This window comes from Amblyomma mixtum, chromosome 3, assembly GCF_055824585.1.
Source record: "Amblyomma mixtum isolate Tamu chromosome 3, ASM5582458v1, whole genome shotgun sequence".
NCBI lineage: Eukaryota > Metazoa > Arthropoda > Arachnida > Ixodida > Ixodidae > Amblyomma > Amblyomma mixtum.
In genome coordinates, this window is record NC_143014.1 from 375830171 (window position 1) to 375844298 (window position 14128).

Genomic DNA, 14128 nt, shown 5'->3' on the forward strand with positions numbered 1-14128 from the left:
CTCGTGTGCCCCTCGGTCTTCCGGAAGAAGAGTCGGAACAACGAATCAAGATTACTATTCAGCGCGTGTCCCAGCCATGGGCAACAGGGCCGAAGCAAGACCAGCAGCGTTGCTCTCCTGCAGGTAAGGGGAATAAGTCTGCTGAGCTCTTGCCTTTGAGCCCCTCCTCCTTACATTTTTATTGTAAGGGGCAGGGGCTATTGCTTTTGCTGGACAAAAGCAAGCGAAACAGTTTTTCAGCACGAATAGTATTGATGGATCAACCTTGCATGGTGCAGGAGGCTTGCCGTGATTTTGTGCAAGCGTGCCGGAGGTAGAGTTACGCATTAGCATGACATTTAAATATCTGCTCTAGATAACACGGTAAAGCAGATAAATAAGGCCAACGTGTTTCGTCTTGTGTTGGTTCATGCAACGAAATTAAAGGATGGCCGATTCATATCAAGTAACTTGCTTGGAACCCACGAGGAAGTGCGAGAAGAGGCTTGTCATCTCGGGGAAAGATATGTCGCTTTCTTTTCACAGCAGTATCCTCTGATTCGAAATAAAAATAATCTGCGGTTTCTGTTACGGTGTGGAAGGTGATCGAAGGAAAACGGCTTTTTCACGTGACTTCAAGAAGTACTTTATACAAACCTGAACAGGACCGTTTTCTTGTGCGTGTATGGCGCGAACCGATACCTTTACTTTTAAGCCGCATAAAACACCGCCAAACTCCGTTTTCCTTTCTCTCGCATACATTTGTTCTGTCAAGCACAATATTTTCTGAATTCGAGCTACGAGTTGTGACTCCTAGTCCCATCAAGTTGCAAAAACAACACTCTGTATGGCAAACGTTCGCCCACGGACGTTTCACTGCACTGCTGTGAAAAGGTTCTTAAGCGATGAGTAACGCAGATACTCATCGCTTAATTAAGATGCCCACGTCTGCGCTGCTTTGCCGCCTAATACGAGTAATTAAAACGGGCTCGCTTTGGGGACTGTGTGGTGTACCGGCCACACCACGGTCTTTCGGAAAAAGAAGTGGTGTACGTTTGTACTAACGCGGAAAATTCACTGCAAGATGCTATAGTACGATTGTGTAGTTCCGGTTATGTGCCAAGATTTTTTGTGGTGAACGTCTTTTAATCGCATTTTTTCAGGTAAAGCATGTAATTGTTAATACATATTTCAAAACCACATTCTACTACTTGACGTTAAAGCGGATAATGCACATGCATGTTTTCACAACTTTTTTTTGGAGCGAAGAGCTGTTAAATGGCGCTTGAAAGTGTACCTCAATGTAAAAGTTGCAGTGTAACCCGTGCTACACCTTGGCTACTCCAATACAGGAATGCATGCGTGTTTACCCGTGTTTCGCTGCCATGAAGAAACTATAGTTTTGAGAAAATATACTTTTATTAATGTGTGTGTTCCGTGCTGTACCCGAGGACAGCGAGTAATGGCATGCTGTAGCTGAAATACGACATGAGCTTCGACATCCCATATTGACTCTTCTGAAGGCGTTGATGTTCTCGTTGCTCTTGTGTGTTCAAGGAACTCGCCTGTTGGCTCAGAAGGTGTTGTTGTTCCCGTTATTCTTCTCTGGCCAAAGGTCTTGCCTGTCGCTTCCGAAGGCAGCCGCGTTCACGGCTTCGGCAGCTGCACTTGTGGAAGTCGTCTCGTCTACCGTCCTTGTGTCTGTATGTGTTTCGCACCTTTAGCAAAAGATGAACCTGAGGAAGGTTCCGCCGATATACCCGCCAATGTGTCAGGTTAGTGAGGGAAATGTTTAGAGGCGAGGTCTCAACAGTCAGGAGATAGACAATTTCGTGCTGGCAGTGTGCATAAGGAGTGCAAGGTCCGAAAATCGAAAAAGAGCCACAGAAATCCCAAAAGCAGCCAAAAAGTAGCCATCGTGTCGCCGAAGTTTCAAAAGCAGCCAAAAAAGCGCAAAAGTTGCAGAAAATTGGCGCCAGACGTATAGAAGTCGCAAGAAGTTTATAAATCTTGCAGGATGGAGGTAAACAGTAGATGCGAATAACTTTGAAGTATAAGAGCATCCCTAATCAAAGGAAGGAAAGACATGAACATCATGAGATAGGAGCACGGAAACGCGCGAAGAATTTCTCAAGGGAGTGAAATTGTGGGAAAAGCAACCAGAAGAGTTTCTTTTCTGCAGAGGTGAAAAAATTTGTGTTCCTAAGGCACTGCCATAAGAAAATGAGTTCCCGTATAAATACGGCGTGCGTGGCGCTGTTTTTTGCACGAAATTTTTTCACTGCTCTGTAAACAAGGGCATGATCTCATGCGCCTATTTCTTTTCCCGTTTTTTTCCTGTGAACTTTTTTCAGCTCTCTATTGCAAAGAGAGACTGATCGCCAAGTGCAGTGCCTACGTATTGAAGGCATAGAAAGCACAGCCTTGGCCCAAGTTTTTCAGGTCACACTGGTTAGTTTTCAGCCACTTATGAATTCCCTGAAGCTGTAATCGCTGTACGATACGATGATCCTTTGTCATCACGTTTAAAAAGTTTTGTAGCGTAAAGCTACCCTAGGCGGGTCAGAGTCGAGTTTCGCGTGAGTGTGCGCCGCCCTTTATGCGCATGCGCGAGAACCGCGTGACGTCACGTGACGTCACCTCCTCGCCACAGTTGGTGCGCGTTCCTCTCCGCCGCCGCCGGCGTGCGCTTACGACAGTTGCGCTGCGCGCTGCTGCGCATGCGCGAGGAGGGTGCGCCGCGTGTATCACCATTTTACGAGGCGCGGGCAGGGGAGGGAGAAATACTCCCAAACACGTGCGCTGTGCGACATCGCACTGTTGCCGTCCTCCCCTGGGCTGATAACCCGGCGCGCGTAGCAACGTCCGGCCGCGTAGCCACCGGTAACGCTCGTGTTTGCGTCTGTGCAACAATAGCAGCAATGTTGTACGGAACGCCAACGTACACTAGGCATCAATGTTTTATTGCCGGTTGCGACATTTGTCAACGAAAGTAGAAAAAACTCCGCCAATATGTACGGGGACCATGTAATGCGAAGGCCTCAGCGCGTCTGCGATGTCTATTTCTTCACCGCTTTCCCGCCGGCCCAAAGTTGCATTGGCAGTGGACGTAGTTAGTGAACAAAAAATACTTGCGCCAACAACAAGCTTACGCATCAGCGCAGGTTGTGAATGAAATGCATGCAGAAACAAACCCACTGCCTGTGCTTAATAGCGGGCGCGGAACGAAGCGCAGCGCCTGGCTTGCCAAACTATACTCTGTGCATAATTATTGAGAGATGAAGCTTTTGGACGACCTTGGCAAAGCTATTTTCTTCAGCAGCTCGCAATGTAAGGAATTCACAAATTTAGTCACAACTTTGTTTCGCCATCCCACATGTTCACCAATATCGGGAGCGTGTGGGCATCGCCACCTGAAAAAAAAAATGCCATTAGTTCAAAAATAATAATTTAATTTCCACAGCATGGCATGAATGGACGCTTCGACAAGGACTTTTACCCAAATGCTAAGTGAGCAAAAATGCAGCCACAGCAACGTAAGAACACACGGTATGCACAGGACGGTAAGCTCTGCCATACAATGTAATAAGTTATTCAACTGAAATCGCATCGAATGCACTGTAAAAAAGTCCACTATGCGTAACCATGCCAGAGATACAACAAACGCAACGACTTGAGCAGTGCCCCTGCCTGAGTGAGATTGGAATTATCAACACAGGTGCGGCGATTCAGCCTGTCAGTAAGTCGGTAATAGCGTTCCCTTAGCGCGCCAACCTATCAGACCATGTAATTACACATATTCTGCTATTTGTGAACTAGTGAGTACTGGCGGGAGCGGAGTAGGCGAGAATGCGAATTGCTTTCAGTGAACTGGCTTGTTCGCTCGTAGTACCAACAGCCCTACACATGAGTCAGGAGGGGCCGAATTTCAATTTCATCGCGCGTATCTCCGCAAACAAACACTGCAATGATCAGACGTGGATTAATTTCGGTCATGTACTCGCTGTTGTTTCCAAAGTGTTCAATTTGTGAACGGGGTACACTGCCGCAAGCTCTACATCTATATTGTCACACTCACCATGGGCAAGCAGGCAGCGAGGGCGTTCATGAGAAACTGTGCTCTACGAAAAATAAGATACTCGATTGCTCTCCGCGATGTTGAGATTGAACACACGTTGCTTGCGTTTTTCCAACGTAGAGCACCATGCCACGTTCGCCCTAGAGGCAAGCGGCGACAAAAACTACACGCGTCAACTGCGAGCATGGCCCTCACCGATGCTGATCGTTCGCTCCGTCGAAGAATGGTCGCCTGCTCCCGGTTGGTTGTTGCAGGCGCTAATAGCATAGCACACACGTAGATGAACAAGAGGCGAACCCCCACGCACAATTTCTAGGCCTGACAGGAATAGAACGGCGGATGACACTTCCAGAGATCACACACTGCTTCGTCTGCAGCGGATGCAAACTATCAGCCCACGATGGCGTCGGCGGTAGGCGGCGCTAGAGTAAAACAAACATGGCGGCGCCCAGGTATCGAAACTAAAATCGTGTATATAATGCGCTCGGCGGAAAAAAGATGGTCGCGCTCGACTTGTAAGCTAAGGAGAGTCGAGGCGCTGCCAAACGGCGCAGAAGGATGGAAAATTTAAATTTCAATATTAATTTAAAGTCCAAGCATAACGGACGCTTTAGGCTACCAATATCCAGACATAGCAGAGCTAAGCCACGGCCAATTTTTTTTTGGTCTTCCCCGTTCGCCATTAATCATCTGAAACGAAGCCACGTGCCCTGAAAAATTTTAACCAGGACTATAGTTCTTAGTCTCAGCGGGCTGGCATGTGCGGCCGATCAACGAGCTTTGAACCAGCAGTCAACTCAGGACACAAGGCGTATCAGATATGTAGCAAGTCATTTCCCTATTTACCTGAGGCGCATTCAGTGAACAGAGATACATTTCTTATTGTTAGTTCTTGCTACGTATCAGCATTGCATAGCCGAACCGGAGTCTCGGAGTCTCTGCTGGGAGAACAAGTCCAGCGACCATTACGTGAACACAGGAGCGAGAAGTATTTTAAGTCTAGGACAAGATTACAGGCAACTTTTCAACCCCAGAATAATAGTGTTCACGGGTGACATTCTAACGCAATCAGGTAAATATGCACTGGGATCATTGGCGAAAAAATAGGTCCATTATTAAGCCCGAGCTTCGAATTCAAATGGAGCCAGAAAGTAACAAAGTAGGCAGGTTCAAATTTTTGACGCGAAGAGGTCCCAAAAGAAGCCAATTTGGTGCAAAGTAGTATAAGCTGGCAACCCTGGACTGTTTTGTATGTTGCTTGCAGGAATGGAGGGTAGTTATAGCTTTTGCTGTTGAAGGTAAACTATTCAAATACGTAATACTTGTAAATTACACGGTGTAACGACCTACAGGAAACAAAAATTTTTGAACCTCGTTCTTGCGCTCACCTTGTGCTCTTTAAACAGAATTTAGATTTGAAGTAATTGTCTGTTTAGCCTAAGTATACCTATGCACCGCATTCCACACTCACTGCACTCTACCCTGTAAACAACGCTGCTGAAACCGCAGTTTAAGTCTCCCCGGGTAAAATATTTGAAATTTAAATGCGGTTTTTCAGCTATTGCTGTGGTTTGCAAGTGTTCGACAACTTGGCATCGTTTTTTTTTATTGAAGTGCAACCCACAGGCCTTGATTTGCTAATTCTTAAATGAACAGGATGGTTCTGTAAATTTTTTGGTGTTTTGCTTGCTACCCGAGGGGACCACTGAGAAAATTTTGGTAAGGCAGTCACTCTAATCTATGATGTTGGAGTGTTCTTTAAGAATTTTAGTAAATTTTCGGGACGTTGTTTGTGAAGGTTAGTACGAGATTACAGCGATGCGATTTAATGATGGGGGGGTGGGGTCATCAAAGAGGTGAATGTGATGTGTTTCTTGCGCCCGTTTAGTGGCATCATTCATTGTAGAGGACGGGTAGTGCTTCTTCTTTAGAATGTCTAGTATGCGGTTACCAATTTCTTCAAAATGTTGTGATCATGAGCAAATTTGTTTGAATCTGGTGGTTTGAGAGTATGGAATTCTAGGTTTTGCAGTAGCGTGGCTGGCAAGGATCGAAATGAAGATACTGTTGTCTTTCTGTAGGTTTTTTATAAACCCAGCCTTCTACATTATTACCATTGGCGATGAAACTGAATCACAAATAAATTATCGCCAATTCTTTGAACCAGTTTTTCCGCTAGATATTTGGGGCTTCTAATAGGGGGGATAAATACGTTTTCCCCGTTTACAGGGCCATGGCAGCCTATTTTCGCGCATTCCCTGCTGATTGCATTTAATTCACAACATGTTAAGTTACAATACCCAGAAGTTTCAGTCCATTCTCTGGGGTAGATTTTTTTTAACGAAATTTTTTGGCTTATTTTGTGACCTGCTTTCTGTTCTGGCATCCTCTTATCTCTGACGTCACAAGGGCATACCCGCCCAGCGTCGTCTGCTACGCGCTGTTGGCTGCGTTGAGGTGCTTACATACATGCACACTGTGGACGGCAGTCGCTCGAAGAGTTTTGTTTTGTTAGCTTAGCGAAATAAACAGCATTTTTCGTGTTTTCTTTCCGGAAGCCTTCGGCTTAGTACGCGAGCTTGGTGATCCCTGGGAAAGCGGACTTGCTCGTGGCGCCCGTTTTCTCATTATTGAGGAAACTGAAATCGATGCACACGAGCTTAATTATTTACTCTTAGAAGCATGTTACTCGTATGCTATGTGTGTGGCTTCTTTTGAGCTGTCAAGTGCTCCCGTATGTGAAAAGCGGCATGGGCCGTTCATCCCTTCGCCGATGTGTGCCGTGAAAGGCGTGGTGTTCTCTCGCTGGCTTCCTTTCCCGTTCGGCTTTCCCGATAATTAATTCCCGATAGTTCCAGATAGTTAACTGCGACAATTCTTTGCGGCTATTCGTAAGCTCGATAATTAAATTATCACAAGGGGACACTAGAGTAAGCTTGCGGCATGAAAGGGGCATAGAAATGTGCCCAATGAGACGGCTTTCCCGCTGCATGTGTAAATCGAACATACCTTTCAGATCGCAGAGAACCACGCTGTTGGCAAAATCCGGAACTCCAATGTTCCACTGGACGCACTGACGAATAGTCGCCACCGCCAAAAGTAGTGCTTAAAGATGTATACATCATTTAGCATATATTGTGCGTGCGCAAAGTCCCCGAGGAATGCTACGATTACGACAAATGTAGCCCCGCGCTGAGGTTGTTTACGGAGATGTGCAAAAACAGTACGGCTTGTTTGATTAGCATGAAATGCAAGGTGGTCTCTTCTTATCTCAAATTTTATCTATTGTTGCTCAGAAGTTGTAGTCTTACTCGGTTACACACTACGATAACACCGTAATAAGCGCCGATGATGCTATCACCTCCTTGGGAAGCGCTTCGCGTAGGACCGGCGCTTCCCGCTAAATGTATCTGCTTCCTCTGATGTCACCAATCCTTGTTTCAAATCGCCTTACCTAAAGAACTGTCGGTCACCACTTGCGTTAATGAAAGCAGCCAAATTTGTTGTCCACAGTTAGCGCCAACGACTGCTGCCGGCTGCGTTCAGCACATGCTCTGCAGACCGGGTCACATCGGCACTTCTCCCTTATTGTACGCGCGTCCTGCGTTGTAGGCAGTCGTCACTTTGAGGTCACTGCAGCCAAAACTATGCTGGCCTGCTATTTGCATGAGCTATAACTTGTGAGTTGGCTCTCCAAAATCACCGAAATCGCACGCAAGAGTCTAGCTGCGGACACGCTGGGCCTCGTTCTGAAAGGGGCCCGTGGTCCGCCATCCACCGAAATTTAAGAATCTGGCGAAAGTTCACCGCTAATTACTATTAAAATGCAAAGATATGAAATGCAGCCGCTGATTTCACTTTTTTCGATGCGGATAAGGTACACACAAGCGCAGTTTTTCAGGCCGACGCCTCACCAGGCGTGAAGCTTTCGCTCGGCCGCACGAGCCCATGCGACGGCGGCGAGCTGCAGTGTCGTGCGATGTTTTCTTGCCTGTGTCACTTGCCTTGCCGTTTGGTCCTATGCTCAGGCACTGATTGAAAGGAGATCTTTGCCGGTGCATGCACGTCGCGTACGTCACCGCGGCTAGCGTGAGGTCCAATAAGATTTAAAATTTTTAAGTTTATAGAATGTCATACCAATCAGCACCCTACCACACTCCTCTGCTTCCCACCAAGCTCACTCTTCACATTATTACGATGAGCGGTCGTTGGTCGTGCTGACGTCGTCGTCGGTCTAGCGTGACAGACCGGTGCGTCAGCGACAGCATCTCCATACCGACCAGCCCACCGACAGTTGTCGCATCGGCCTAGTGTGACAGAACCCTGCATATACCGAAAAAACTACGTTGCTGTTATCACTTTTGCAGCACAAGCCACTCATATGTGAGGGACGCTTGCTACTTTGATCGCTCGCGAAAGTACAGGGGACAAGAGACCTCGCTGCGCGCATTGCAGTAACAATAGCAGACGACGTTGCTCCATGTATGCGCTTGTGACGTCACGAGAACATTCAGTATGGCGGTTGCTGCTTGGGGGAGGACTTCCTCGGTCTAAATTTGATCGCATTTTTTGGAATATAGAGGCGATCCTTGACACGAAATTTTCGAAATTAAATCATAGGTAGTTCTATTAGTTTCTGAACCCTGGTAGCACAAAATATTACATGAACATTGCAGCATGTCGCTACAACATGGATAATGTCCTCATGAAACCACATTCAGCTGAATTTAACATGCAACATCACAACAACGCTACTGTCAGGCGTCAACAATGTTGCTGCAGCATTGCTGAAATGTTTCAGCAATGTTGTAAACGTTTTAGTTAACATAGAATAACAATCCAGTAACACACAATATATGCACACATGCTGCATGCCCACCTTGAAGATTGTGCTTCTGCCTTTCATAGCTTGACCAGCCAACAGGTTGTCAGAGCGGCAGTGCTCAAACGGACAAACAAATCTGGAGAGTAACTAGTAAGACTTTTTACTGCACTTCGAAGCTTGACCCGGGAACTAAATGAGGTCTTTGTGGCCTGTACTAGGCAATGCTGCATCCTGCATGAGTCCCTGCTGAATGTAGCCCAGGTTCTGCGAAGTAAAAAAATGTTCAGTTGAAACTAGGAAATCTTATGGAGAATATATGCAAGAACAAAAATGTTCTACTAGCTTTTGTACGCAATCACTGATACCATAGACATGTTTTGACAAAAACATGCCATGAAAAGTGCGAAACATGGAACTTAGATGAGACATGTTCTTTTCTGTGCGCTTCTATGATTGCGGAGAGCTCATGCTAGAATAAATTCGTGCCCACAACAAAAGCATGGTATAGGCGAGAGTCGGCACTGCATATCACTGATATGGACACCTCATTCACTTTGTTTCTGAACAATCTGTTGTTCGTAGGAGCACATTTTTAAATAATACAGTTCATAAAAAGAAAAAAAAAACATGAGCAGGGAGAGGTAATCTATAGAATTACTAGTTCACAATACCATCATGCAGCCACTGTCATAACTATTTCACAGGTGCTGTCCAGACTAGGGGTGCTGTCGTCCAAGTTGAATATGTCACAGTATGTGCTGCTAGTTGGGCTCGTCAAGCGCAATGCAACTAAAAGGCATCTTGTACTTGCAGCAGCTGCATCTCTCCACATACTTGACAAAACACTATGGTGAATAACTTATGCAGAAACATGACAGAAGCCAACAGCCACAGAAACCAAGGGGCACAGGGGATTTTTTTTAATTAATTTATTTTGTGGGGTTGATCAATTTAGAATATTACTGAATATGTTATCGCTTAAAGCTAATTGATAGAAAAGCAGAAGAAGAAAAACAACCACATGCCGCCGGTGGGATCCGAACCCACGACCTCCGAATTACGCGTCCGGTGCTCTACCGCTTAGCTACGGCAACGGCTGTCAAACCTTTTGCTTTCGGGGGTATTTATGTTTACAAGTAACCTAACCTTGAGAGTGTTCATCAGCGCCACCCACGTTCATAAGCGGCGGACGTAGAACGTCCTTAGTTATCGCAGGTGTGACGTAGAACGTCATCGAACGGAGAGGGTGGAAACTGCGTGAGAACCCTCTTATGCTTCCTATGGCATCAAGGCTGCCAGAACCGAGGCCCTCGCTAAGCAATTAAGCAAACAAAGGAAGAGGAATGAGGGGCTCGTTATAAATATGACAGAAGCCAACAGCCACAGAAACCAAGGGGCACAGGGGATTTTTTTTAATTAATTTATTTATTTTGTGGGGTTGATCAATTTAGAATATTACTGAATATGTTATCGCTTAAAGCTAATTGATAGAAAAGCAGAAGAAAAAACAACCACATGCCGCCGGTGGGATCCGAACCCACGACCTCCGAATTACGCGTCCGGTGCTCTACCGAAACAGTTTCTTACCTTTGCTTAATCCTTGATGTGGAATAGCATAGTCAAATCAGCTGGATGTGACTGCTTCTTCTTATCCGTGACTCCAGCAAACTTTTGTTCGCTGCCACTGGAAAGTTCAAAACGAAGCATGCAAAAGGTTATGCGATCAACCGCTGCAGCAAATGAGATAAAAAACCTGTTCTACAATCCTGTGAGAATTGTGAGCCAAAAGTACCAGTAATTAAATGACTAGTTACTAGAATGTAATGGGTCTAAGGGCATTATACATGAACTTTTCTCTAAATTATGTGGTGTTTTTATTGCCATTTCTGCACCTTGTTCGCCTGCACATGGAAAAGAAGACTGTTACTAGCTTACAAAGCTTAGTCTGAGCCTTGTATTTAAGTCTGTACGACCTATTTAGGTGCAAAGAAAAATTTAGCACCGCAGTGGTTTAAAAAAATTAAAACCGAGGCTTTCAGCTACTAGTGATGCTCTGGAAATGACATGGACAGGTCAAAATGACCTCTGATACTGTTAACAGAAGGTTGTCGCGATCAAAATGCGAGAGATATGTGTGGTCTCACTTAGGCATTTCCGTATATGTACTTAGTTTCTGCTGTTGTGACAAGTGGCAGGGCCCATCACTTCGTCTTCTCGAGAGAAAAATACCTGGCAGTGTTGATTTCCCCAGCGGCCAGGAAAATATTTGCCCTTAGAATTTCAAAACACTAACCTCTGAATGGCTACATAGCACCATGTGACTGTTTACCGAAACTGATTTTGGTATTCCCACTGCCGTCTTCCAAAAGAGAACGCTCCAGATCTACATTCCTTGCCGTACCACAATTAGGAATTTTCATGAACAGAAACTTGATTGCTCATTGGGTTGCAAGCGCTGCGAATAAGGAACAGAGCAATGTGAATTTTGAGGGATCTTTTTGAGATAGTCCATGTGAACGAACTAATAATTACCAATCGGGGTGTGGAATGACAAGAATAATAAAGCGCAAAAAGAAGAAACGAGGACGGAAAGCTAAGCACTTTATGAGCAGGTTCAGTTTGGGAGCCTCAGATTTGAGCCTGCGCGCGACACGAACACAACAACGCTTTAGAGAACTTTTTGTCGCACTAGAACAATACATTATTAATTGCTTCCGCTTCCAGCTCTGTCCAGCCACACTAATTTTTTAAGCTTTACGCCCCGAAGTTCTCAGTAGCGGAGAAAAGCCGTCAGAAAAAAGGGGAGTACTCTTAATCTGGACCTGTTCATTGGCGAGAGCCATGTGAGTCTGGTACATCACATGTCAGCAGCGTTGAAAATGAAGAAGTAACCAGTCGGGATCAAGTGCAGGCAGAATCTCGGCCCGGAAATTCTCCTGGCTGCATGTGGAATGGACGGCGTTAGAATACTTGAACCACAATCTAATACTACGGGATTTACACTAAACATCTTTCACCTCATGTCTTTCCGAGGCATCCGCCGAAAATTTCGATTGTGTTGTCGGCTACAGTGCTGACCACGCTTGTGCGCAGCAGGCACACTCGCGTCGAGGTCCGCGCTCTTGTTGATTCAGGGCACATCGCATTCAGTGTACTGAGACGTTCGCCCTTGTAGCATGGTGCACTTCCGCATACGAAACGACATCGAGGCAAGGATTATCTGGTTCTTTATCACAAGGTCGGCGTTTCCAAAATAGCTGTGCCGAGGGAGCTGTCTGAACGATGCGTAAAGGGACTTACTGCGTTTTTTGCCCACGTTATGATGATGCGCTTTCTTGCGTGCATCCGCTGTATTGTTGCATCCTACAAAAATGTTCTCGAGTCCCTCATCCCACTTGGACATTTCGTGACTGATATTGTCGTCAGTTGCTTGCAGACCGCCACGTCCACGCTTCGTTGCTTCCGCTCGTTGCCAGCAAGGATTGATGCGATGCACTAGTCGCTTGCTTTCCACTTACACAAGTTAAAATATCACTTTGACACCATTGTAATGTTTGATTAGACCCGACTGCGTCGTTCTGGCGTACAGATTGACACTGATTGACACAAACCGACTTCCTGCCTCAAGCCGCCATGATCCTTCTTCTTTCACAGTTGTCAACATCACTGCACATCTCTTGCGCTGTTTCATAATATCTTCAGGCTACAGGGCTGGTGAGAATACATTTTTTTATTTTTATATTCATCGTTTTCACCACGGCAGCGAAAGCGCTATTCGGTCAAGACTTCAATACTGAGCTTATTAAAAGCTAATCAGCAATTTTAGCTGGTTATCACGCTTCCCAATACTACAGAGGCCCTCAGCGGATGAAAGCTTGTTAATGAAAAAATGTTTTTGAAGCATTTTCCGGGTTTCTAAAAAGCTCGCTGAAAATCCCCCATAAATTTTTTTGCTTCGTCAAATGTAAACCAGCCCGGTGTTAGCTTGACAACGATTGGTTGGTTTGGTTGGTTTATGAGGTTTAACGTCCCAAAGCGACTAAGGCTATGAGAGACGTCATAGTGGAGGGCTCCGGAAATTTCGACCACCTGGGGTTCCTTCCTTAACGTGCACTGACATCGCACAGTACACGGGCCTTTAGAATTTCTCCTCGAAAGAAATTCAACCGCCGCGGCCGGGATCGAACCCGCGTCTTTCGGGTCAGCAGCCGAGCACCATAACCACTGAGCCACCGCGGTGGCAGCTTGACAACAGTTATTTCGTGCTAGAAACAATTATATTTTCCCACTATGGGGAAACCACAAAATAACATTTTGCAACGTTACATTACGTTAGACTGTAACAAGGTGTTGAACGTCGTGCAACAGAGGACTTTTAAAATAGGTAAAACTGCTGCAATGTTGTAGCAACATCATGTGCTACCAGGGAAGTACAAAACTGCAATATGGAGAACGACCATGTCATGGCCCCTTTAATCGCGGCTGACACAGTTCAATACCGCACGGACCCCACTCCATCCCGTGATCGCGTACGATACCAAGCCCACGCCAATTACGGCGGGCCTTGCTATGAGGGAAACAAAAGAGTGACACTTTGGCTGACACAAACAAGGCATTTATTGTTACAACCACATTAACGCCAGCTAGAAACAAATACGCTGAGGAATCGAGGTCATCCGACTAACCAGCACGGTTACGAGCGAACGTTCGCCCACGCTAGAGCAAGAGGGAAACTCCGAGGCCGGACGGGACGAGATGTGGGAGAATGTTCCCACCACGAGGCCTCGCCACGGTGACGGAGAGCGCAGCTTCGCGCCGAACAGTCCGTGCACGCCCAGTTCCCCAGCCGAAGAGGAGAGCTGCCCCTCGCTCGCGCGCACAGCAATCATACCGTCCGTGGCGCTCGTGTCGCTGCTGCGCATCGCTTTCTCTTTTTAGTTAGGGTAACTAACTAGGGAAGATGCGCTGCGGGAAAGCAAACCAAAGAGAACGAGTTCCCAGATTATTTAGCGATTACGATGGCAAAAAACCGCATTCTGCTTTCCATGACCTCCATTCACCTATTAATATTATATCTGAAGAAGGAATTTTGTCGCTCTTACTAGACATTGACACTACAAAATCAAAAGGAATTAATCACATATCAAATACTTTCCTTTTAGGTACGCAGAATGAAGCTGTAAATGCCTGTCCCTTTTAACAACAGTGCTTTCTGAGCCGCAGGTTGATCCGTTAGTCGTGCGCAG